Source organism: Rhamphochromis sp. 'chilingali' (assembly GCF_963969265.1).
Source record: "Rhamphochromis sp. 'chilingali' genome assembly, chromosome: 14".
NCBI lineage: Eukaryota > Metazoa > Chordata > Actinopteri > Cichliformes > Cichlidae > Rhamphochromis > Rhamphochromis sp. 'chilingali'.
Window position 1 is genome coordinate 1,443,282 of NC_137941.1, and position 22,300 is coordinate 1,465,581.

General features: G+C 42.8%; 1 long non-coding RNA gene across 1 annotated transcript in view; it reads right to left on the reverse strand.

The window, feature by feature from the left end:
- Positions 1–410: 410 nt before the first annotated feature.
- The window catches only part of LOC308409834, a 56,187-nt gene continuing 34,297 nt past the window's right edge, over positions 411–22,300 (reverse strand). The window contains exon 3 of the long non-coding RNA XR_013974087.1: positions 411–972. This is a non-coding gene — a long non-coding RNA (uncharacterized lncRNA). The remainder of the gene's footprint in view (positions 973–22,300) is intronic.

The window sequence follows — 22,300 nt, forward strand, 5'->3', positions numbered from 1 at the left end:
CACTCTGAACTGTAACCTGGTTAATTTTTTTTTTTTTTGTGTCCCTTTTGGATCTTTAGCATCAGAATTGTTGTCTTAAGGCCAAGTAAGATGCCAAGCGGATTTATTTTACCAAGTGGATCATCATGGCCTTGCCATATTGGTCCATTTGATTGACCTTTATTATAATTATGAATTTATTTTATTTTCAGTTGCTACAAACGGGACAGACATGACTGGGGGATAAGACAGGGGGAAAGAATGAAAGAAAGAGAGGGAGAGAAAGAAAACCAAAGGGGAGAAGAGACGGTGAGAAAGGGGGGAAGAAAGAAAAAAGCAAACAAACAAAAAAAACAAAACACCTGGGTCACCTGTATGGAGAAAAAAAACAGAAGAGAAAGCAAACAACAAAGAGCAACATAATAAAAAAAACGGCACCATCACAATAAACTAGCTAGCAGTAGATATCAGTAGATACTAATTAATAAACGATATTGTGCAGCACGCAAGATAGACAGCGCACAATGTGCTTTGAGGCAGCAGCCAAGAAAGCTTTAGTCCGCGTCTGTGAACACCCGTGTGTACACCTGTGTGGATCAGCATGCTTGCATTCCAAAGGTTTCTCCATGTAACGATCTGCTAGGGAGTGTGGGGGGGCCACAGCCCCGTCCTCCAGGGTGTGAAGCAGGTATGGAGGAGATCAAAACTCCAGACATCCAGAGGCCCCAGAGTACAAGGACCCGAGGAGGACCACCAAAGGGTGGTAACCTGGTTAATAATTATATATTTGTTAATGATACCAGTGCATAATGTTACATGTGTGAGAGCCAAACCATCCTCAGAATCAGCCTGACATATGAATGAGAACGTGACATAGGGGGGGGGTGGAGCAGCGGCGTTGTCTTCACGCACTCGGGGAACGTACCCGAGCACTTTGACCCCGCTGCTGCCCGTCAGGCCTTTCTCCACCTCTGCGCTCCGTCCTGGACAAACCTGCATCAAAGAGAGGATGATTGAAGATAATCTGGTATCCTATCATGTTGAGTAAGATACTTTGTGACACTGTGGAAGAAAATGAAATGCACGTGAAAAGAAACAAAGAGACATAAATGATGTTTAAACAGGAATAAAAGCCCCCGGCTCAGTGTGGGAATTGTCTCTAAAAGGGACGTATCTGCTCTCATAAGAGGTGTGTGTGTGTGTGTGTGTGTGTGTGTGTGTGTGTGTGTGTGTGTGTGTGTGTGTGTGTGTGTGCATGTGTGTGTGTGTGTGCGTGTGTGTGTGTGTGTGTGTGTGTGTGTGCATGTGTGTGTGTGTGTGTGCATGTCTGTGTGTGTGTGTGTGTGTGTGTGTGTGCATGTGTGTGTGTGTGTGTGCATGTGTGTGTGTGTGTGTGTGTGTGTGTGTGTGTGTGCATGTGTGTGCGTGTGTGCGTGTGTGTGTGTGTGTGTGTGTGTGCATGTGTGTGTGTGTGTGTGTGTGTGTGTGTGTGTGTGTGTGTGTGTGTGTGTGTGTGTGTATGGAGGCTCTGAAGCTGCATTTCACAAAGCGCAGTAATTCGTCATCACACTGCCTCCATTTTCAAAGCTTTTCTTCTCAGCAGAAGATAACGTGCTGCTTGCTTTCCACACAGATGCTGTCCAGCTCAGCATCGTTGCAATCACAGCTCGCTCGTCTACAGCTCGACATCACAAAGCTTCTAACACCATTTTGTCACCAAATGTAAATTTTATTTTTTAAAAATCACATCTGATTATTTGCATATTACAAGTCTTTTTGTGTGTTTTCATTAATATTACGGTTAGACAACAGCTGTGAAGTTGGTCAAGCATGTAGAATAATATTAAGATTTACAAGCACAACCTCCCCCAGCCCAGTGTTATGAACGAGCATATGAATTTTACGAAGGCTGTGAAGTTCTCACAGCAGCTCCCACTTTAGGTCCAATAGACAGACGTGGCTCTGCTTTTCAGACGGGCTTAAATGCAAAGCTTTTTTGATAAAGCTTATAGTCGGGTCTGGGTGAGGTAACCCTGAACCAGTCTATATTAATACTGCTGTGGGCTCCGGCTGGAGGACTTCCCATGATGCACAGAGCTCTTCTCCTCCACATCCTGCTTTTATATGCCACTATTGCACGCTACCAGCTTTCGTCTTCCCTCTCCTGAGGTTGTATTTTGTCCTGTTTGTTGTTCTTGACATTTCCATGCTACTCGTTGCTCCTCTTTAATAACGTAGGTCTTTACCTTACAATCTAAAGTGCCCTGAAGTTACTGTCGCTGTGCTGCTCTCTCCAAAGTAGAATTAAATAACACGGCGTGCCATTTAATACTTTGTTTTCCACACCTTGACCTTGAATTTAACCCGAAGCTCTTTGTATGTCATTTAAAACCAGAGAACTGCTGTGCTTTTTATACACAGTCTGCGATGTGTTCAATGACATTCAAGCCTCCGCTCTGTGCAGAAGGCCGATCATTAATTTGTTGAAACAGGACATCAGCTCTCTCCTCAGGTGAGATTATAATGACGCTGACTTCAAAGCTCTGATGTAAATCCTCTCTGGCTCTGGGCTCAAACCCCTTGCTGTCTAAATGCAGGCATCGGTTTTTCACATGACAGTGAATAAAACAAGATTCAGAGGTCCAGCGTACTTTGATTGAAACATATAAAAACAAAGCGATGTTTCCCAAAATCACAGCGGCTGATACGGTGAGTCCATCAGTCCAGTCAGCTGTGACGTGAGCTTACGTGTCCTAAAAACACACGTCAGCCTGGCTGATGGTGACATCATACACTTTATATCTGAGAGCTTATTTTTCTCTTTGGCGGTTAAAAGCTTGCTGCTTGTCCTGCCGCTGATAATTACTGTTGACTTTACAGTTGTGACATTTCAGCTGTTTACAGTGGGACTGCATGGCGCTCATATCCTGCACAGCATGAGGGTGAACGGAGATAACGTGTCGTGGTTCTCGGTCCTTTTGACCCAGCATTTAGAGTTTCTTGTGTTTCTTGATATTCTGTATTTGGTTTATGTTCATCTTAGTCTGTTTTGACTTTCTTACACTCCCTGTTTAGTTCCTTGATCATTAGCTTCCTCCTTGTGTCTTTGTCCTCTGTGTGTCTGTGTTTCATTCTATGTTCCCCATCATGTCTCCTCTCGTCTTCCCTCGCTCCCTCTCGTCTGGCTTTCCTCCACTACTCTCACGTTTCAGTCCTGAGTTCCTTTGTTTCCTGTTTTATTGTGAAAGTCTTGCATTCCTTATTCAGTGTGTTTAGTTTTGTTCCCCTGGTCTCGTTGTGTTCGTTGGGGCTAATTCGGCTCAGCTGTGTTCCCCATCTGTTCCCTCGTGTTTAAGCGCTCTCTCCCTCGTTCCCCGCCGTGCGTTCTGCCTCCCCACCTGTTTAGTTTCATGTATATTTCAGTTTTAGTTAGTTCTGTGTTTCTGCTCCATTCCTGCCTGCTTCACACGGCTAATTCATGACATCAACCCGTGTGAAGCCTGGTCCAGTCACGCCTTCGCTCTGAGCCAGTCCTGAGTAACACAGCTCTGCATCCTATCACTATCGCTGAGCCTCTTTGAGGAAACTCATTTCTGCTGCCCATCTTATTCTTCAGTCACTACCCACAGTATTTGCCCTCTTCAGTTCAATTCAGGCTTATTTACACGGCAGCAACAACAGTTGCCTCGAGGTTGTAAGATAAAGATGTTCTTTCTCTCTGTTCTCTGTTTATTGTCACACTTACATCATTCAGATCATCAAACACATTTTAATATTAGACAAAGATAAACTGAATAAATACAAAATTCAGCTTTTTAATTATTATTTAATCAACTAATGGAAAAAGTTACCTGGCTGTGTGAAAAGGTGATTGTCCCCTAAACCTGTTGTTGTGCAGTTATGGGAAAACCTTTCAAATCAAACTGATGTTGCTGTGGAGGAGTTCTGGTCCACTCTTCTTTGCATAGTTGTTTGAAGTCAGCCGCATTGGAGGGTTTTCCAACATGTTTAACATCATCCAGTATCTCAAATCCTCACACTGATTCTGGTTTGTTTTTAAAACCATTCAGAGGTGAACTTGCTGCTCTGGGATCAGTGTCCTGACTCTCCAGCTTCAGCTCATGAACCGATGATTCGGATATTTTCTGACAGAGAGCAGAATTTATGGTTCCATCAATTACAGCGAGTCGCTTCATATTTCAGGTTCCCTCTGAGATGATTAAAGAGTGGTTGTGGTTTTGTGGTTTGTGCATCATCGTAACCGTCGCTCTGTGACGCGATGGACTCAGCTTCTCTGGTTAGTCTGAGATCACACTGATCACGCAGCTTTCTGCAGTGACTGAAAGACAACATCTGCACTCTGATATTTCTGCTTCTGTCATTAGACAGGATGTGGATCAAAGTCCATTTAACTATATTAACTATAACTTTGTTGTGCTCAGCTGGCACAGGCAGGAACCATAAATATGTATGTAGCTGTTGTTGTTTGTAGAGGAAAAAACAGACAACACAATGATTATTGGTGCTCTGCAGCTCATAAAACAGATTAAAACCAGCTGGAACAACATGAAGCCGCTGCTAACCTAATGTCCCAAAATGTGCTGTTTCTGGAGAACCCCTGTAGACGCTGTTACCTCAAAGACTACAATCCTGGAATTAAACCTAAAAGCATTAAAATGGATATTAAATCAACAATACAAAAACCGTCGCGGTCCTCCCGGATATCTTGTGCTAATAATAACTGTGCGCTGTTTATTTATTGATTTATTTTATCTATTTGTATTCTATTAAGGTTGGACGGTAGCTGTGCGGGTGCTGTAATCGATGGGTGTGCGTCTCCCAGTCAGACTCACTGAACTGGACTCAGTTGTGTTTGTGGTGCTGATGCTTCTTGGAGCCTTTTATGCCTCGGCTAATATGATTTTCTGTGCAGTAGGACTATTTGTGCTTCGGGTTTTGTTGCTTTCTATATTGCGTATCACATTAAAAACTAATACAGATGTGTGGGAAGCGGCTGTGGGACACTAATGATATTATTTTTAGAAAACATTTAATTTAAGAATAACTCCAACAAAGAAAGAACCACACCTGCAGAAGGACAAGTAAAGAGATGCTCAGAGTAACAAATGATGTTCAAGTCCCTCTGGCAGAGATGCAGGGAGCTACAGCCCACGGGGATAGCTGGGTGGGCGATAATGTCTTCCCAGAGGCCCCGCTGAGCCCAGCACCCGACTCCCCCATAGGAGAAAGGATAGGTTCAGTGCACGTACACAAACAAGTAGAGTTATTCACCCAAGAGACTCCCGAGCCATGCAGGTAAGACCACACGTGTATCACTTCAATTTATCATTCTCACAGGGCAGGCTTTGCACACACGGTGTAGCTGTGCTAGATCAGCTGATATGAAGCACGGCCAGACACGAGCAGCTCGGCGAAACAGCAAACGTGCCAAACGGGGATTAGGTCATCGTGGCTTACAGCAAGTATAAACAAATGCATAGTTTTGGTATGCGTCCATGCAACGTTTGTCTCGGTCCTGAAAGTCACAGTGTGACAATTTATTCTAAACATTATAGAAATAAATCTGAACTTTATTTGTTGGTGAAGTCATTTCAGACCAATTCACCACACTGATTCAAGAGTTCTCCTCACACTGTTGCTGCAGACACACAAATGTTAGCCTGTTTTATTTAATGTATTCATCTTATTGTTTATATATCCAGGAAACGTGAGGGTTTCTTCGTCAGCGAGCATTCAGCTACACGTGGAAACGTTTAGAAAAAAGGAATAAATACGGATAAAATGAGTCTATTAAAAAGACGTTTGCTGTATTTTTAACGGTGAGTTATATTTATTAAACGTCTGTGCAATGAGAGATATATTATAGACGTGTACAACAAAGCATTGCTGAAGACTCCCCCCACGTTACACATCACAGTTACTCTGAGTTAAGCTGAGCTTCCTGCACACTTACAGTCTGATTGCAGCGCGAGTGTTCAGGAGAAGGAGAAAATAGTAGAGTTCACCACTTTTGAGGAGTGGAGACATTATTTCTATTTTTATTGCACAAAAGGACGAGAGCATGATGGTTCCTGGGCAGAAACAACTCTCCTGCTGCTGGACCCAGAATCGAATTAACGCCGAGCGTTTGCCGGCACTCAAAGCTCGAACCTGAGACTGAGCAGTGGACTCACAACATTTTCTTTACTTGTCAAACGCTCTACAGGCTGGTTTTGCACACTTGTGTTATATTGTTAGCTGCTAATTATGTGACTCTCAGGCCATGGTGTCATGGTCCTGGGTCGTGCGACCCAGTGTTTTGAGTTTTAGTCTATTTTGATGTTTATTGTTTGTTTAGGTTCATTAAGTTATTCCAGCTCATCTGTAATTATATCACCCTTGTGTTAGGTCTCCCTTGCCCTTCATGTGTTTATGTCTGTGTGTCTTATGTTGCCATGTTGGCGTTTCTGTCATCTTCCCCTGTACTCCGTCTCCCTGGTTCGTGCGTCTACCTGTCATGAGTCATGTCTGCGTGGTTATGTCTGATCTCCATGTTTCCTGTTTTACTTTGAAAGTCTGTATTCAATGTCAGTGTATTCAGTTTCACTTCTCCTGTCCTGTCTTTAGGTTCATGTGTGTCAGCTGTGCTCCCATGTGTGGCCACTTCCCCTGATCATCCCTCATGTGTATTTAGTCTCTGTGTTTCATGCAGTCTGTGTCACGTCGTCTGTGTCCCCGCCTCCATGGTTTCACGGTCAGTCTTTGCAGTTATCACCATAGTCTCTGAGTCTTCTTAGTTTGTCACAGTACTAGTTTTCCCAGTTTAGTTATAGTCTAGTCTAGTGTTTGTACACTTTGTCTTCAGCCATAATAAAGGCTCGCTTTCTGTTAAGTTCACTCCCGTCTACTCACTTGTGTGCGCACCTGGGTCCATCACACACACCACCACACGGCCTGTCTCCGCAGACATGTTGTGGCGTTAACAGCAAATACGTAAGGTAATCAGTTTAAAAAGAGAAAAAGCCGAGCTCGTGTACAACACCTGCATAAATGGAAGGGCAGCATCTGGAGTACAAATGTGTGCCAAACCAAAGATGCAGCTCAGGCTGCTGCGGGAGATACAGCAGGAGCTGAAAGCTACGCTTTATTTTACCGGTGCTGGAAATGTTTTGCTTACTCAGCAGGAGTTCCTGCTTTTACAGGTTGAAGTACATCCCAGCAAAGTTCGGATTTCATTGCCAACCTCACGGGAATGTTGCAATTATCTGAACAAGAAAATTCAAGTTTCCAGAACTCTTTTCATTCAAAGTTCACATAAAGAGTCTCCAATATTTGGAGTTTTCATTTGTTTTTAACAGTGATGCATTACTTTAAAACAAACGTTATTATATGTAATACTTTGTGTTGGGGCTGTTAACAGTGCCAACACTACAGGGAGTGCAGAATTATTAGGCAAATGAGTATTTTGTCCACATCATCCTCTTCATGCATGTTGTCTTACTCCAAGCTGTATAGGCTCGAAAGCCTACTACCAATTAAGCATATTAGGTGATGTGCATCTCTGTAATGAGAAGGTCTAATGACATCAACACCCTATATCAGGTGTGCATAATTATTAGGCAACGTCCTTTCCTTTGGCAAAATGGGTCAAAAGAAGGACTTGACAGGCTCAGAAAAGTCAAAAATAGTGAGATATCTTGCAGAGGGATGCAGCAGTCTCAAAACTGCAAAGCTTCTGAAGCGTGATCATCGAACAATCAAGCGTTTCATTCAAAATAGTCAACAGGGTCGCAAGAAGCGTGTGGAAAAACCAAGGCGCAAAATAACTGCCCATGAACTGAGAAAAGTCAAGCGTGCAGCTGCCAAGATGCCACTTGCCACCAGTTTGGCCATATTTCAGAGCTGCAACATCACTGGAGTGCCCAAAAGCACAAGGTGTGCAATACTCAGAGACATGGCCAAGGTAAGAAAGGCTGAAAGACGACCACCACTGAACAAGACACACAAGCTGAAACGTCAAGACTGGGCCAAGAAATATCTCAAGACTGGTTTTTCTAAGGTTTTATGGACTGATGAAATGAGAGTGAGTCTTGATGGGCCAGATGGATGGGCCCGTGGCTGGATTGGTAAAGGGCAGAGAGCTCCAGTCCGACTCAGACGCCAGCAAGGTGGAGGTGGAGTACTGGTTTGGGCTGGTATCATCAAAGATGAGCTTGTGGGGCCTTTTCGGGTTGAGGATGGAGTCAAGCTCAACTCCCAGTCCTACTGCCAGTTTCTGGAAGACACCTTCTTCAAGCAGTGGTACAGGAAGAAGTCTGCATCCTTCAAGAAAAACATGATTTTCATGCAGGACAATGCTCCATCACACGCGTCCAAGTACTCCACAGCGTGGCTGCAAGAAAGGGTATAAAAGAAGAAAAACTAATGACATGGCCTCCTTGTTCACCTGATCTGAACCCCATTGAGAACCTGTGGTCCATCATCAAATGTGAGATTTACAAGGAGGGAAAACAGTACACCTCTCTGAACAGTGTCTGGGAGGCTGTGGTTGCTGCTGCACGCAATGTTGATGGTGAACAGATCAAAACACTGACAGAATCCATGGATGGCAGGCTTTTGAGTGTCCTTGCAAAGAAAGGTGGCTATATTGGTCGCTGATTTGTTTTTGTTTTGTTTTTGAATGTCAGAAATGTATATTTGTGAATGTGGAGATGTTATATTGGTTTCACTGGTAAAAAGAAATAATTGAAATGGGTATATATTTGTTTTTTGTTAAGTTGCCTAATAATTATGCACAGTAATAGTCACCTGCACACACAGATATCCCCCTAAAATAGCTGAAACTAAAAACAAACTAAAAACTACTTCCAAAAACATTCAGCTTTGATATTAATGAGTTTTTTGGGTTCATTGAGAACATGGTTGTTGTTCAATAATAAAATTATTCCTCAAAAATACAACTTGCCTAATAATTCTGCACTCCCTGTACAGACTGGTGCTGAGTACGACTGACTGAGCACATTTTAAAATCATGATTCGCTGGAAGGTCGACACCAAGGTCAGCAGAGTCTCTGCCATCTGGATTTTAATACACAGCCTGACAAGATTAATAAGTCACAGTTATTAGTTTTGAACCACGAAGTTCCGTTTACACAGAGATGACCACAGTTTGATTAAAAGTAACGAGATTAACGTCATTAAAATTACAGGTGAGCACATGAACTTTGGGGAAAATCGAGGCAGTTAAAAGCTGCAGGCTAATAACGGGCTGGTTCCTTCTGCAGGGTTTAGGTGAAGCTGCAGGTAAAGCATGTCTAAGCTGCCTGATTTTTTACTCATCCTCAAAATGCTGCAATCGCCGCACCTCTAAATATGACTCGCAAGGGCACGAACTCAGGTAGCACCAGATCAAAAGCCCAGATTTAGATTAAATCAGCTGATGATGAATTTACAAGGAAAGCAATTTAAAAGGGCCTTAAGAGTTCAGCTTTTGTTTAACATCGGGGAGCGCGCAGACAGTTCAGTGCCAAACCCGAGGGACTGGATGTCTGACAGTCTTCATTTGCTTTGGATCGTCAAATTTGCTCTCATGCTTTAGATTTTAAAAGCTTTACTGGCATGGAGCGGGACTATAAAGTTCACTTCACTATATTAAAATCAAACATTATAAAGCCTGCTTCATGCACCAATTGAAACATAACAAATTCACCCTGGCATCAAGCCGTGTATTACCTTTAAATGAGGGACAATAGTTGGTCATGTGGTGCTTTTTGTGTTCTCGTATGCTGGCAGGTCCTGCTGTGTGCAAACGCAAACGCAGCACAAATCACTGACAATGAGACGTCATACAGTCACATCCATGCAAGACAAATCCACTGGGGGGTGAATGGCGACCTTTGAACCCAAAGCTCCGCCTGGCTTACAACTGTCGCCATCAGCAAGAAACCCGACAGCGCACGCGTCACTGCATGGGCTTCCTGCACCACCCGTAAAAGAAACACGTGTTTAGATGGATGTGGTGTTAAACTATTAGTGTGGAGCAGATATTTATTTTAGCTTGTAGGCTTTTATTAGCCAACGTGTAGTCTTGCTGAGCTTGTGACGCACGCAGTGGGTTTGAAGTCTGGGCGCCAATGATCCTTACAAACTCCGTTCCATTGAAGAGAGCGTTTTAACCAAACGCCATATCTTACAAAATGTCGAGATTTTCTAATACGGGGAAATGCGAAGCAGTTAAAGCAAATGGAGGGTGATCAGTGTGTGCCTTATCTACCTCATACTGCAGAGTTATTCTTAAATTTCTCTTGTTTTCACTTCAGTGCTGCCGACTCACAAATCCTCTGCTCTCTCCGTCTTCTGTTGCCAGACACAGCTGAAGCCGTGTCTCGCCAATTAGAGGGATAGGAGACTCGGAAAGCCTGAGCATGTCTCTCCACATTTCAGTAATAGCGTGGATATGCCAGTGGTTAGGGAAGGGATGTCATATAAAGTACAGTCTGCCAAGAAAATATGTGCAGTGCTGGAAACATAATGATCAATAATTTGCACAGTGCCATCTGCAGATGATTGCAGTCAAAATAACCTATGTGTAAAGACACCATCACCGGACAGGCCGGCTCGCCATCAATCATCGGCATCCAAAGCTTTTTATGATGGCAGCCGCTCACATCATGCTGTCGGCAGCGACTGGAAATCACATGTTTGTTCAGACGATTAGAAATCTGCACCTACTGAACACTTTATATTTACAGCAGGGCAGCTCGACCAGGCTGACTTTTAACCACGCTGTATTTGGTTAGGCAGCACTCGTTAATGATGTTCGTTCCTCTTTAAATAAATTAAAGCTCGTCTTTACCTTTGCAGTTTGATTCCATTCTGTGGCATCATCATCCTCACTGCACTGGTTTATATACCAGTGATCACAACATCCTCCACAGGGCACCAGGACCACATCTCCACCTTTGGCCAACTGGGAATCACACATGAACGTAACATGCATGGCTTTGGGAGGAAAATGAACACAGGCAGAGAGACAACATGCAAACCCCACACAGGAAGGTTCTAGCCAATCAGAACTCTTCAGTATGAAGTACTGAACGACTGCGCCATTTAGCAGCTTTTATTATTTCTATTTCTCAGGAGATGAGAAAAAGAAATAATGCCCTTTCCTCTCCTCTCTCCCTTCACACCCCAGTGACCGCCCCTCGCTGAACCTGGTTCTGTTCTTGGTTTCTTCCTGTTAAAAGAGAGATTTTTCCCTCCTGCTGTCACCCAGCGCTTGTTCTTAGAGGTGCATCTGATCGCTGGGTCTTTACCTGACAGTGTGAAGCACCTTGAGGTTACTATGATTGGACACAATAAGGGAAACACTTTACAGAACGTAAGCACAGGCTGCCCACGTCTTATTCACGGGTCGTGTTATAAAATGTTACCAAAGCTCTTTTAGTAACAGTTTGTTTGTGACGGACTGTGGCTGCATCTGCACCTTTATAATGAAGTCACCTGCACCCATATGGAAAAGAAATAGTAAAAACGTATAAAAGACTTAAATAACATGTGGCCTACTTCATACAGTGAATCATAGAAGCCTTATATGATTTACTCATGAAAGTGGCCACTTTCTCATTACTTCATGTATTGTTTTAGTATCCAAAACATACAAGTTTCATTTATATAATTTTTCAAGGGGTCTTATATGTGTTTTCACTCTTGTATGCTTTTTCATACAAGTTTCACACAGGACAGATACAAACTTTATAAGATTCATATAGATCTTTTCCATGTGGGCAGTCATTTGAATAATACTTGTGAGGTGAAATTAGGAACAGAGGTTGTTGCACACTGTTTTAAAGTGTAATGTGATTACAGTAGCCCCAACAGACGTGATGAAAGTATCTCAATTTATCTTTCAGACTATAGTTTTGAATTCTCCTGACTGACTCTAATGAAAATGAAACCAAGGACAGCACAGCCACTTAGGACGTATGTGCTTTCATCTGGTCAGTGGGTGAGGCAGAGGTTTAGAAGACACACTGTGGCTAACTGACCGCCACTTAGTGTGCTACGAGCTGTGACGCTGAGTGGGTAGTCAGACGCCAGAAGCTTCTGTGGGTCTCTTCTTCTGCAGTAGGATGAAAAAAAAAAAAGTCTGGACAAGCAGTGATAGTTGCAAGAAGTGCATTCATTGCGAGCTAGCATGTGTGCTAACACACAGAGGAGAGCAGGTCATCTACTAATTGGAAGGGAGGTGGTTTGATCCCTGGCTGCTCCCGTCTGCATGCCAAAGCATCCTCGGGCATCCATCAGTGAGTGAATGTTAGAAAGCACTGAGGCACAGAAAACATTAGTGTGTGAGTGGATGACTGAGTGCTGTATGAGCAAGGAACTGGACTGCTGTTACAGCCTTCTGTTTTGAAATGACATGTAATACAAATTGTAGACATTTCCCTCTTGAAAATGTCATTTCCAACGATATTATGGTACAAGGATGCAGTCAGTTTCAATATTAATGCTCTCGAGTCCTTTTCATAAATCAGGAATTTAAATGTCACGAAGTTTCCCAAAGTTTAAGCAGATGTTTCATGCATCACTTTCACCTGGACTATCAGGATGTTTGTTTGCACTATGGGCTCAAATTGTGGTCATAAATATTTTGTACTTGTAAATCAGTTTTGTATGTGTAAAAAGAATTTGTGTGTGAAAATACGTGTGAAACTCTGCAAGTTACAAGTACGAATTTTGACCCTGTTTTTCTTCCTTTCAGCTGATTGGTCAATGTCATGTCAATCACAAATGTAACTATCCAATCAGAGAACAGATGGGTTTGGCTGTCGAGGGGCGCTTTTTTTGAACTGCAGGTCCTTGAAGGGTGATACAGTTTGAAGCTGGAGGATCTCTATATAAATATCCGATAGCAGCTAGGTCCCCAAACTTGCAGCAGCTGTTGAAAGGATAAAGTTGTGCTATATCAGTGGTTAGAAATAACATTATTACTTTAGGATTAGTGTAACTCAAAGTCAGGGCTGACCTGGGACCATTGCTGTGAGTCACAGTGCGCAGCATAAAGGTCCTTTCACATCGGACCAGGATGTGCTGCTAATTTGTGATTGACGTGAGATCGGCCAATCAGATGAAAGGAAGAAAAATAGGGTCAAAATTTGTACTTGTAACTTGAAACTTGAGGGCAGAGTTTCACACACAAATCTTTTTTACGCTTACAAATCCTGATTTACAAGCACAGAATATTTATGACCACAGTTTGAGCCCATACCACTGCAAAAAACTGAGTCATAACTGAGACTTGAGAGTAATTTTGTAAGAGTATATATGTTTTTTAAAAGAACTACATGGCATAAATTTAACATGAGTAAAACTGTGCTTACTGAAACATGTCTATAGCATGATGCCAGGGAGACGCTGGTGAGGAATCAGCAGTTTGTCGCACACTGTGCTGCATCAGTGATTCTCTTTGTTCAAGACAACCAGCAAAAGGAAGTGTAATCCAACGCTGACGCTCACTTCCTTTGTGGCTTCAGCCGTCTCTGTGCTGAAACTACAGCATGTTTTGACACAAAGTGCCACTATAACAATTAATATTTGAGAGTCACATATAATGACCTTGGGTAAGAGAAGACAAATGAGGTGTAGCATAGGTTGACAAAAGCCTCCTGTTTCCACATCAGTTACTTTCATATCTGGTAACAATAATGACAAAAGGATTGAAGCCTCGATGGAAAAAGCCTCGCTGTCTTACTGTAGCTCCTTGTCATTCTCCTCGAGTGCTGTGGGCAGGGCCGCCCTCTCTGCTGGGATAAGGTTATCTTGAATGGAAGAAACCCTCGGAGAAGCAGTATTGATCCAGCCCACAATTTCACACAAAGCTCTGCATTCACCATAAAAATGTTGGCAAGAATAATGTCGTTGCTTCTCATTTGGGGCTTAACACAAAATTCTCAGGAGAAGCTGCTCAATGACTTTCCTTATTTCCTATTCAGGCTCCATCATAAATGTCATCATATGCAAAGCAGGATTTCTGAATGCCCGGCTGCATGCACCAAGCTCAGAGGGCTGAACCCAGCGTCTTGCATTTCACATGATGATCACCTGCGCTGGCTTTTCCCGTCTACAGCAACTTATGACAGTAAGCAGTTTGAGCTGCAAACCAACCACCGCCTGGTGTTGAGATTTGTCTACGTTTACTTTTACTTGTTTCTTGCATGCTTGGTGTGCACTGTCAGCCTGCTGAGTGGCGAACCCCTTTGATGCACATTCATGGACTAATATGAAAAGTGCAGAAACTGTTATTCTCCTAAAGACAAAATCTTCTGAGTTTAGTATCTTCAAACCTTTTATATTTGTAGTTTTTCCTCACAGCAAAATACCTGCAAACACATTTTTATGAGCCTCATGTGCATAAAGCATTTAACACGCAGTGCTACTATAAATAAATGAAAAACACAGAGCTACAGCATGGAAACTACAAACTTTAGACATCTTAGTAAACATTTAGATCAAGAGGATAATAAATCCAAGAAACAGCAAAAAAAGAAAAGATATCTGATAAATAAAATCACAAAAATAAAATGCTGTCTTTAAACCGGAGCTGATTTGCTTTCCTTCATCCATAACTGAATCCCACTTTAGGCTGCGTGTGAATACCTGACACTCTCACCAAGCTCAACATTACTATTCAAGGATTTACCCATCGTGACGAATCCAGGAATTTTATATAGGAGGCTGCTCGCCCTGACCTTCGAATGTCACCAATGTATTCATCAATTTCAAAGGAACGAGCACAAAGGATGACATTAACATCTGTTGGGTCAGAGATCGCACCTTAGAGCATACTGCAGACTCTGATTTCCTTCACATGTGTTTAATTGAGATAATCTGATCAGGTGCATAAAACCAAGGTCAGTGAGAACGAAGTGGGGCTCGAGGTGTGCGCACCACATGCTCGTCCAGTAATGAAGCGGTAAAAACATGTTTGTCCGTGTTATTGAAGGATGTGTTGTCGCTATAACAAACACATCCTCCATATACACATACAGATCAGAAATCTCATCATGCTGTCACATTGTTAGAACTGGAAATAACTGCCTGCGTGGTGATGAGCAGGCGGTAAAGCTGCGAGACGTTTTCTAGCTGTCAGACAAATACAAGAGTGTCCTTGACCTGAACTGAATACAGAAGAAATGCTGTTTTCCAACCATATTTTCATTTTTCCACATTTACAACATCGTTTGACACAAAACATTCTATCAGGAAATAAACAAACTGCAAATATTTTGTTTATTAAATGGCAAACAAATTGTTTTTGTTTGAACCAAAATTCACTCATTTTTTTCAGAAATCTTCCTCTTTATGTTCAATCTAAACATGACGATTAAATAACACCAGCTAAGGTTTTTGTTTTTACACCTGTGAATGTTGGTTAAGTAGTTGAGTTTTAGGTGTTCATCCTCTATCTATCTAAAAACTATCTAAATAAAATGTAATATGTGAGCACAGAGAGAAAAAAATATTATATATATTATATTATACTATATATTATGCAATAATATTGTCTCTTGTGTGCTGTTGTGTTCAGATTGTGTTCCAGTTTCAGTAGCACATAAACTAAACAAGTAGATGTCACAAAAGTCACATCCTTTGCAATCTTCATATCACATCTAAAAATCGATGTTGTCGTGGTTGTGATTTGGATTACCAGTATAGAAACCAGTGTAGGACCATGCTGTCTGTGGTTCATTCCTGTAATTAGAAAGAAAAAATGTTCTAATGTTACTGTAACACTTCTATGTTCATTCAGAAGCATCTGTGATGCTGAAACTACACTGTGGACCAGACGGTCGCCATAATAACATCATTTAAGGAGACACGACTACCAAGAATTTTCACTACACATGTTTGCTGTAACTTTAGAGCAGAGCAGGAAATGAGGCTGAGGAAATGAACCCAGACTGACCGCGCTGCACTCAGCTGTTTGGATTATATAGAACTGAAGGTCATGTAAGTATAGCTGTCCTGTTTATAGAGCTTTGAGAAAGTCCTGCTGTTCACCAACTGTGATAAAAGTAACTACAAATGTGGCAACAGTTACTAGAGATAATTTGAAAAGGTGCTGATATCCTTTGTAAGGTTAATGATTGCTGATTATCTAATAAAATATCTAAAACATAAATGCACATTAGTCAACAGGGTCCAGCTCTTATTTTAGATAAGAGATAGTTCAAGATATTGATCTTCACTTCTCAGTAGAACTAAATGTAATTAAGCTCCTCTCTAAATGCTGGATACAAATCAACTACTTGCTGAATATTGGATCCATTCTGACAGAATTTTTTTGTCCCCCACCCCCATTCAACCTTCAAACACCCCGATACTGAAGTATAATTTGAGGATATTGTTGATAACACCTTAATACTTCCTTCATTGACTGTGGGAGAATCCATTCACACCTTCAGATCCTTTTAAAATTACATTTTGTGTATTTTTATCATCGTCTTTGTGAAGAACATTATTTTCAGCTGAACGCAGATGAAATAACAGAATGTTTTGCTTTTATCAGTTCATGTGACCCAGCTGGTCAGTTAGAGAGTTAATGAGTGAGGGTCTAAATACCCGACTGTCCTTTTTTGCAGAAAGTAAGCAACGCTGGCCTTTGTGATGAATTGAAACCTCCATTGTCGAAAGAATCACTTGAACCAAGGTTACACTGTAAACCAGATGAGCTACAGCAGACCATGCGCTATTTGAACTGTTTTTCTAAAGGCTAATTTTGTTCTTCATTCCTCCACCATCAGTTCATGACTGTTCATAACAGATAAGTGTAAGCCAATGGAGCTGTGTTTCCTAAGAAGCCAGTAAGCGCGCCTAATCCTATTTTAAAGAGCTCAACTGGGAGAAGCTGGTTAATATCCACTTCAGCCAGAACCAAGGCCTGGAGGTGCTGGTGCTCCAGTAGACCCGGCAGATCTGGACCAGAGAGACAAAGTGTAGCTGAATGGCAAGATGCAGATGGTCTCACGGGCTGTTCAGCACGTGCCACGGTGGAGCTTCACTGGAGGCATCAACAGTCTAGTTGTAAATACATTATGTGTGGCCAACACTGGAGGCGAGGATAGGATCATGGAAGGCACAGATGTGGCAAAAATATAAAACTGCTCTTTAGGCAGAAGTGAGAAAAAAAGGACAAACAGCCAAGGCCAATTAGACTAAAACAGCTGGGGTGGCGGGTAAGAAAGTTTTAGGCTGCTTCTGATTAATAGCTATCAGCCCTCATCTGAATCCTGCCTATTAGAGAAAATGTTTTTATGAAGCAATGGTAAGCTATATAACAAAGATGGTGAACAAACATCATGGAGAAATGGCTCCAGTATGTGCTGGTTGAACAATGGGATGCCATCCCACAGCAGTGACCAGCATGAGGAGGGGCCAGGCTGTTGTGGCTGTGTGTGGTTCTTCCACATGTCATTGAGGCCTCTGTTGGTTAAATGGATAAACTGGTAAATTCTCAAAAATACTCTTCTCTCCAGACGTCAAGCATCCCATCCAACAAATGATCCAAACAACAAAAACAAATTCAATAAGTGAATAAGTTGTTTTGCATTCACAGAGAAGATCTGGAGATTCTCATGAACTCAACTCTGCTCCTCAACCCACAAATGCATTTTCCCACAATGTGGCGCCATGAGAGTGGAAATAACCAGGCTTCCTACGGCATAAGATTTAGAGCCAAGAAGGATGGATGGATACACAGATAAATAGACGGATGGATAGATAATATATACATATATATATATTAGGGGTGCAACGATACACAAAATTCATGGTTCGGTTCGATACTTTGGTGTCACGGTTCGATATTTTTTCGATACAAAAACAATGTTCATGCCTTTTTCATTTGTCATTTATTAAAATTATAAATATATATTTTAACTCAAAAGTACAGTTTTTATATTTAATGTTGCGGAAACAACAAAGTAATAAAAAAATAATCTATCTGATGGAGGAATCACTCATCTTTGGAAAAGAGAGTTTATTACAGAGAAATGGCTCTTTCAAAATAAAAGCTCTACTATACGCTTCTTCTGGGCTATATTCTCAGCAGCATATTAAACATATCAGGTCCCCATAAGGAGAATCCTGTGCTAACGGCTGTCTAAATGACTCGGCTAAAGTTTGTAGCATGCTGCTTGTTGTTTTTGTCTGCTTCCACTTGTCTTTGCACTAGGATGCTGTCGGAGTAAATGTGCAGTCATATTCGTTGTGTTCCCACTAGTGCTGTCAGCGTTAATCTGAAATGACGTTAACGCCACAACACGGCAAATCTCCGTTAACGAGCTACCGCGGATCGCCCCGTGCTTGGGGCTGGAACATGTTAACGAGCTAACTGCGCTAACACACTAGTTCCCACCCATGTAATTGAGCATTGCATGGCACATCCAACATACTGTTTTACTTTAGTCCATGACGCGCTTACCTTCAGGGTCATACGTCACATGAAAACCAAAATAGTTCCAAAGACCAGATCTGAATGAGGGTGGGGGAGGTTCAATTCGCCATGTTGCAACGAGCTTAGCTTCTGTCTCGCTAGCTTGCCCTGCGCTCAGTGAATCTGCGTTTGACTACTCCGCCTAGGCTGCACTGTCGAGCGCAGATCCACTGAGCGCTCAACGCAGACAGCATCGTCAGAAGGAAAGTTGATAAAATAAATTAAAAAATTTGTATTGTTCCATACATATGTGTACTGAACCGAAAGCACTGTATATAAAAAACACCCAGCACGCCCCTGCGGGCGGTTTATCCTTCAAGCTCGGGTCCTCTACCAGAGGCCTGGGAGCTTGAGGGTCCTGCGCAGTATCTTAGCTGTTCCCAGGACTGCGCTCTTCTGGACAGAGATCTCCGATGTTGTTCCCGGGATCTGCTGGAGCCACTCGCCTAGCTTGGGAGTCACCGCACCTAGTGCTCCGATTACCACGGGGACCACTGAGGGGATATGTATATATAGATATATATATATATAGATATATATATATATATATATATATATATATATATATATATATATATATATATATATATATATATATATATATATATATATATATATATATATATGCAGTCAACTCCAAGCCCATAGCACAAGTCACCATCAAGTGCGGGATCTACCAAGGAGATGCTCTGTCCCCACTGCTGTTCTGCATAGGCCTGAACCCCCTCAGTGAGATCATTAACAAGACTGGCTACCGATACCGACTACGGAACGGAGCAGTTGTCAGCCACCTCCTGTACATGGATGACATCAAGCTGTATGCCAAGAGTGAAAGAGACATCGATTCACTGATCCACACTACCAGGCTATACAGCAATGACATTGGAATGTCGTTCGGACTGGAGAAGTGTAGTCGGATGGTAACAAAGAGAGGAAAGGTAGTCAGAACTGAGGGGATTGAACTACCAGAAGGCAACATTACAGACATAGAGGACAGTTACAAGTACCTGGGGATCCCACAGGCGAATGGGAACCATGAAGAGGCCGCTAGAAAAGCTGCAACCACCAAGTACCTGCAGAGGGTCAGGCAAGTCCTGAGGAGTCAGCTGAATGGTAAGAACAAGATCCGGGCCATCAACACGTACGCCCTGCCCGTGATCAGGTACCCTGCTGGGGTAATAGGCTGGCCAAAGGAGGAGATAGAAGCCACTGACATAAAGACAAGAAAGCTCCTTACCATGCATGGAGGGTTTCACCCCAAGTCCAGCACCCTGTACGCTAAGCGGAAGGAAGGGGGCCGGGGACTGGTGAGTGTCAGCACCACAGTCCAGGATGAGACAAGGAACATCCAAGAATACATTGGGAAGATGGCCCCAACTGACCGAGTGCTCAGTGAATACCTCAGGCAGCAAAAACCCAAGAAAGAGGAGGGAGACGAGGAACCATCATGGAAGGACAGGCCCCTGCACGGTATGTACCACCGGCAGATAGAGGAGGTGGCTGATATCCAGAAATCCTACCAGTGGCTGGACAAAGCTGGACTGAAAGACAGCACAGAGGCACTAATCATGGCAGCACAAGAACAAGCTCTGAGCACAAGATCCATAGAGGCTGGGGTCTATCACACCAGGCAAGACCCCAGGTGCAGGCTGTGTAAAGATGCCCCAGAGACAATCCAGCACATAACAGCAGGGTGCAAGATGCTAGCAGGCAAGGCATACATGGAACGCCATAACCAAGTGGCCGGCATAGTGTACAGGAACATCTGTGCCGAGTATAACCTGGAAGTCCCGAGGTCAAAATTGGAGATGCCCCCAAGGGTGGTGGAGAATGACCGAGCTAAGATCCTGTGGGACTTCCAGATACAGACGGACAAAATGGTGGTGGCTAACCAACCGGACATAGTGGTGGTAGACAAACAGAAGAAGACGGCCGTAGTGATCGATGTAGCGGTTCCGAATGACAGCAATATCAGGAAGAAGGAACACGAGAAGCTGGAGAAATACCAAGGGCTCAGAGAGGAGCTCGAGAGGATGTGGAGGGTGAAGGTAACGGTGGTCCTCGTGGTAATCGGAGCACTAGGTGCGGTGACTCCCAAGCTAGGCGAGTGGCTCCAGCAGATCCCGGGAACAACAGCGGAGATCTCTGTCCAGAAGAGCGCAGTCCTGGGAACAGCTAAGATACTGCGCAGGACCCTCAAGCTCCCAGGCCTCTGGTAGAGGACCCGAGCTTGAAGGATAAACCGCCCGCAGGGGCGTGCTGGGTGTTTTTTGTTTTTTATATACATATATATATATATATATATATATATATATATATATATATATATATATATATATATATATATATATATATATATGTATATATGCATGCATATATACAGTATATGCGATAGATGGATGGGTGGACAGACACTCATTTCAATTTAGAAAATAATAAAAAGAGCAGGCCAAAATATTTGCAGACCTTGTTACCACCCAAACTGCCGCCTCCTCTTATATCGCAATGAAAGAGCATTCCACTCTTTGCAGCGCACTCGTCTCATAACACACTGCAAGGAGTACATTTGCATATTTCAAGGGGTGACAATGTCATTTGCATAAATTTAATGAGTCTTTCAAAGGAAAAAACACTGGATACCTGCAGAAACAAGCTGACATTGTTCAAAGGCCTTTTTTCCCCTTATTACTGACAATATTGGCCTTGGCTTGCAGACAAAGCACTGTTACACAGATTGTCAGGAGGTTTGACATCTTTGTTATCAGAGAGGCTGTTTTCCTGGGAGGGAAAACGTGCACAGAAGATGGAATTTCATACCCGCTAAATGGGTGGCATAGATAGTTAGCATGATATTGATACAAGGACTTGTTTGGTGGGAGGAGCTGACAATCACCAGGCACTAATACCGGTGTGTCATGGCAACGGAAGTCTGCGGCATTTTGATGAAAGCAGTTCAACTGTCAGTAACAAAATGGGCAAACTAATTACCAGTGTAAGCTGATTTCCTGGTTCACGCTCCCAACAGCTGGGAACGTCTCCAAGCGCACGGCATGATTGTTAAACTAAGAAAAGGTACATGTTCTGGGTAGGTACACCAGAGACAGTGTAAATGAATGGGACTGAGTGTATGGAAATGAAATAAATGTTCCCCTCTTACTGGGAACAGCCCTGTGAATTTCAATGAGGAGACGATGGTCTCTGTGGCAGTGAAAGCGAGGATTAAAAACTCCGAACTTCTTCTCCGTCAATCACGCTCCTAATGTGAATCTATGGCGTGGTGCCGCACAGGCTAGCAGAGGCCTTTTGTCTTCATATTGCCAGATATGAGATCAAAGTCTATGCGATCACTTCAAAGATGACATTTGCAAAAAAATAAACATGGCAATACTTTGCCACGGTCATTTCAGCAACTCCCCGTTTGTGCCGCTGTGCTCGGCCGTGCATCGCTCTCTCTCCAGAGTCATTTATTAAATACTGATGAAACAATGGTGGCACATAAGCTCTCCTTTGTCAGGCCTAAGCTAAGTTAATTAATTAGCAATCCATGCCACAGTGCCAGGAGGTTGTTGATTGTATCATCCTAAGCCGTCATCCTGTGTAAATTGACTGAGATTGAGATCTAACAAGGCTTTGACCTGGATCCCTTCCTAACAACCTGATGTGTGAAACATTGATGAGGGGATTAAGCTGGAGGAGGCTAGAGGACATGTTATCTTCAGCTCCATTATGTGGCAGTGGTCAGACACGCACTGTGTGGAACTATGCTGTTGATGCGCAACCTTGAGGAGTGTGTTCTTTTAGCTTCATACAAAAAGTCTCCACTAC